The sequence below is a fragment of the Gavialis gangeticus genome, unplaced genomic scaffold (genome assembly GCF_001723915.1).
Source record: "Gavialis gangeticus isolate Ggan-Ray unplaced genomic scaffold, GavGan_comp1, whole genome shotgun sequence".
NCBI lineage: Eukaryota > Metazoa > Chordata > Crocodylia > Gavialidae > Gavialis > Gavialis gangeticus.
In genome coordinates this window covers 4,758,986-4,764,193 of record NW_017729002.1, presented here as the reverse complement: position 1 = coordinate 4,764,193, position 5,208 = coordinate 4,758,986, and positions in this window count along the sequence as shown.

Genomic DNA, 5,208 nt, shown 5'->3' with positions numbered 1-5,208 from the left:
GGGGGATGCCAGCCCCCCCGGGGGCTCCGTCTGGGTGGAGGCCTCAGGCAAGCCCCGGGAAGGCTGTGCCCCCCGGGCAGGGGCCCTGGCAGGGCCCAGACTCTGGGGTCTGGGAGCGTGGCCACCTCCCCTTGTGAGGTCTGCTCCCTACTGGGGTCTCTGGTGTGCCAGCTGGAGGAGCTCCAGGCCACAGTCCAGAGACTCTGTGCCATCAGGGACTGTGAGCAGGAGATCGACTCCTACTGCCAGGCCCTTCTCCCCTGGGAGGCAGAGGGTCGACCACGGTCTCCCTCCAGGACAAGGGAGGACTCGAGGACCTCCCTCACTGTCCAGCCAAGGGCTTGGACCAAGGTGGTCATGGGCCCCAAGGCCCACCTCACCAATGCCCCTGCCCTGCTGGAGCTTTGCAACAGGTATGAACCTCTTGCAGCCCCAGCAGAGCCTGCTGAGTTGCCAGTTCCCTCAGGCAACACAGGCTCTACTGTAGCTACCGCCCCCACTCTCCCCAAGACAAAACACAAAGTGTTTGTTGTGGGAGACTCCATCCTGAGGGGGACTGAGGGGGTAATCTGCTGCCCTGACCCCTCAGCCTGGGAAGCTTGCTGCTTCCCAGGAGCCCATATCCTAGACTTTGCGGAGAAGATCCCTAAACTCCTCCAGCCCACTGACCGCTACTTATGCTCCTTATCCATATGGGCACCAAAGACATGGCTCAGAGTGCTCCCAGCTGGGTCATGAAGTGCTACAGTGATTTGGGAGCTGGGCTAAAGGATCTGGGGGCGCAGGTGGTGTTTTCTTCGATCCTCCCAGTCTCGGGTTATGAGCTGAGGAGGGAGAGGAGGATCCAGGTAGTGAACCAAAGGCTGCGGCGCTGGTGTCATTGGGAAGGCTTTGGCTTCCATGACCACAATTCGCTCTTTGGTGAGAGAGGCAATGAGCTGTTGGGGGCCTCCACCTCTCTGCTGGGGAAGAGGCTCTTCTCAGCCAGACTGGCTGACCTGCTCCACCGGGCTTTAACTAAGTCCACCAGGGGATGGGGAGACTACCGCCACTGCCGGCCCGCTCAGCAACACTTGCAAAGCCAACAGGCCAGGGCACTTAAGGGAACCCACCCCTGGAATGAACTGTAGGCAAGGCAAGGGCCCCCAAAGGGACACATGCCTGCCTATACACAAATGCCAGGAGCTTGGGGAACAAACAGGTGGAACTTGTCCTCCTGCTAAAAGTAAATAACTTTGATGTCATAGGGATAACGGAGACCTGGCAGAACTCCATGTATGACTGAGCCACAGGTATAGATGGCTATACCCTGTATAGGAGGGATCGAGCGGATAAAAGGGGTGAGGGCGTAGTTCTCTATGTCAAGGAAAGCTACGCATCCCTGCAAGCCAACATTGGCACCCACAGTGGAAGACTTGAGACCCTCCAGGTTAAAATCCGTGGGGAACACGGCACAGGGGATACTATGGTGGGAGTCTACTACAGACCCCCTACCCAGGGTCAAGACCTTGACCAGAAGTTTGCCGGGGAGTGGACTGAGGCCGCACGCTCCCAGTGTATGGTTGTCATGGGAGACTTTAACTACCCATACATCTCGTGGGAGGAGTGCTCAGCCAAATCCGAGTGGTTGCAAACCCTTCTCTCATGCGTGGATGACCTCTATCTGATGCAGGAAGTTTACGGGCTGAAGAGAGGTAAAGCACTGCTCAACCTGGTACTGTCAACTGCGGACAACCTAATCAGTGACCTAACGATTGAAGAGAAGCTGGGTGACAGTGACCACAAGCTGATCATCTTCACCATCTGCCGTAAAGCTGGCAAGTCAGTCAGTAATACAGAAGTCCTCGACTTCAGGAAAGTTGACATTGTCAAGCTAAGGTTGCTTGTCAGTGAGGCCCTAAAGGGCCACAACCTAAAGGGGAGGGGAGTTCAGGACGAGTGGTTGCTCCTTAAGGGAGCAATCCTGGATGCACAGGCAAAGTCTATCCCATCTCAGAGTAAAGGCAGCAAAAGGGCACAGCGGCCTCCTTGGCTCTCCAGAGAATTAATGGACCTCCTGCATCTTAAAAGGAAGACCTACAAAGGATGGAAGACTGGAACCACCACCAAGCAGGAATACTCTGCTCTGGTCCAGCCCTGCAGAGAGCAAACCAGGAAAGCCAAGGTTACGATGGAACTCCAGCTAGATACAAATATCAACGACAATAAGTCCTTTTTTAGATACATGGGGAGCCGGAGGAAAAACAAGGGCAACATTTGGACCCTTGCTAAACCAGATGAGACAAATGACAACCAATGCCCATGAAAAAGCAAACTTGCTAAATGGGTACTTTGCGTCATTTTTTTTACCATTCCCATGGGACGGCCCTGCCCACTGTGGGTCAGCGATGCCCAGGTGAGGGACATTCCTTACCCTCCATCAGTGCTGACTTTGTGAAGGAACACCTTGACAGGCTGGATACTTTCAAGTCAGCCAGCCCTGACGGTTTACACCCAAGGATATTCAAGGAGCTGGCAAGCATCATAGCTCAGCCCCTGGCACAGATGTTCGAGAGCTCCTGGAGCTCTGGTGAAGTGCCCGAAGATTAGAAGAAGGCCAATGTTGTGCCTATCTTCAAAAAAGGGAAGGAAAGTAGATCCAGCAAACTACAAGCCCATCAGCCTGACCTCTATCCTGGGGAAGGTCTTGAAAAAGATTATCAAAGTGGCCATCCTTAACAGACTAGCTGACAGAAATATCCTGAGGGATACCCAGCACAGGTTTTTGCAGGTAGGTCTTGCTTGACCAATCTCATTTCCTTTTATGACCAGGTGACCTATCACCTGGACAAGGGGGAAGAGATTGATGTCATATATCTTGATTTTTAAAAAGCTTCTATCTGGTATCCCCTGATCACGTCTTGGCAAAACTGGCTAACTACAGCCTTGACCTCACCATGATCCACTGGCTGGGGAACTGGCTCCACAGCAGAACCGAGAGGGTGGTGGTTGACAGAAGTCAATCATTGTGGTGCACGGTGACCAGTGGGGTCCCTCAAGGCTCTGTCCTGGGGCCTATACTCTTTAACATCTTCATCAATGATGTAGACACTGGTCTCAGAAATGGGCTGGCCAAGTTCGCTGATGACATCAAACTCTAGGGTAAGGCATCCACACCAGAGGACAGGAGGGTGATCCAGGCAGATCTTGACAGGTTCATGAAATGGGCGGATGAGAACGTGATGGTGTCTAACACAAAAAATGCAAGGTTCTCCACCTTGGGAGGAAAAACCTGCAGCATGCTTATAGGCTCAGCAGTGCTATGCTGGTTAGCACTACAGATGAAAGGGACTTGGGGGTCATGATTGACCACAAGATGAACATAAGCCTCCAATGTGATGCTGCAGCTAGTAAAGCAAGCAAAACACTGGCTTGCATCCATAGATGCTTCTCAAGCAAATCCCAGGATGTCATCCTCTCACTGTACTTGGCCTCGGTGAGGCCACAGCTGGAGTACTGCATACAATTCTGGGCTCCACAATTTTAAAAGGATGCGGAGAAGGCCACGTGCATGATTAGAGGGCAGGAGAACAGGCCTTATGATGAGAGGCTGAGAGCCATGGGACTCTTCAGCCTGGAAAAGCACAGGGGTGATCTGATGGCCACCTACAAGTTTATCAGGGGTGCTCACCAGTATCTGGGGGAACGTCCTCAGAGCGCCCCAAGGGATGACGAGATAAAACGGTCACAACCTCCACCACAACCAATTCAGGCTGGACGTGAGAGAGAACTTCTTTACTGTCCGAGCCCCCAAGGTTTGGAATAAACTGCCGCCGGAGGTGGTTCAAGCACCCACTTTGAACACCTTCAAGACGCATTTGAATGCTTATCTTGCTGGGATCCTATGATCCCTGCTGACTTCCTGCCCCTGGGGCGGGGGGCTGGACTCTGATCCTTCAGGGTCCCTTCTAGCCCGAATGTCTATGAAATCTAATGAAATGGTTACACTAGTACCAAACCTGTGCATAGACAAAGCATTTTCTAGCTAAACTAACTCCCAGTAGTTTTGGGAAGTTCACATACAGAATTGAAAGTATGGCTTCTGACTAAAGATGTATTGTCTGCAAAGACTGACTGACAGAGGACTAGTATGGTGTCTGAACATGAAACAGGCCATTTTGACAGTGAAGAGAGGAGCCCTAAACAAGATGAGACAACAGGTGAAGCTTCATTTACAAGTCCAAAGTAATTTATTGCAGGCATTCTGCAAGTCATGCTGCTTCCATAAAATTATGCATAATTACCTTATTTGCAACTTCAGATTGCTAAATTTTTACTGGTGTTTTCCCAGAAAAAATAACAGCATAATAGATTCAAACTGCTTTATAAGTCAGTCAACAATTGGTTGGATAATCAGGCCTTTTTGTTACTGCTTGACTTGAGAGAAAACAGTTCCCTTGTCTTTCAAGTCTTTCTCTTCCCCTCTCTGTTATACAGAGATCAAGTAAAACAACTTCTGTTTGCATGGGGCCAATTCAGTGAAGCTACAATCTTTGTGGGATATTGAGCCAGGCACTGAAATGGGCACCTTTTAATTCTGGCTGAAGTGGCCAATCCAAATTTAATTTTATTTCATTTTTATTTTTTATTTTATTTTTTTCCATGCAATGTAATAGCATTTCCAAAAGTTTAGCCAGCACTTTCTGGCTAACTTTCAGATATGACTCACCACCCCTGAAGCTTCATGTGAAAGTTGGACAGATTTTGTGCCCGTGTTCATTTGCAAACTCCAGATGACTTTGGTGTGTGGGTTTCTTGCTTTCCTCTCGAGAGAACTAGTCAAAGTTAATGCTATGAATACATAAGCTCAGCATGCATGTGCCGTGCAAGGAAAATATACTACAAAATTCCCACTTAATGCATCTGACAAACTAGGTTGTTATTCATGAAAGCACATGCCTTTCTGAACCAGTTAGTCTCTAAGATGCCAGCCACCTTGCCCTACTTTCTGCTTGTCTTTACTGAGAGGTTTTTTCACCTGAATTTTTACCATGAATAGTAATTGTTGGTTTTTCTTTTATCCACTTCTCGCTACATCTGTGGAGCTACAAAACACTTTGTGTGCAAAGCACTTGGATAGTCATTGCCTCTCTCAATTCTGTATGATGGGATTCTGTTTCACTGCTTCCTTTGAGAGATCAGATCTTCCATTGCATCCTCCTGTGCATA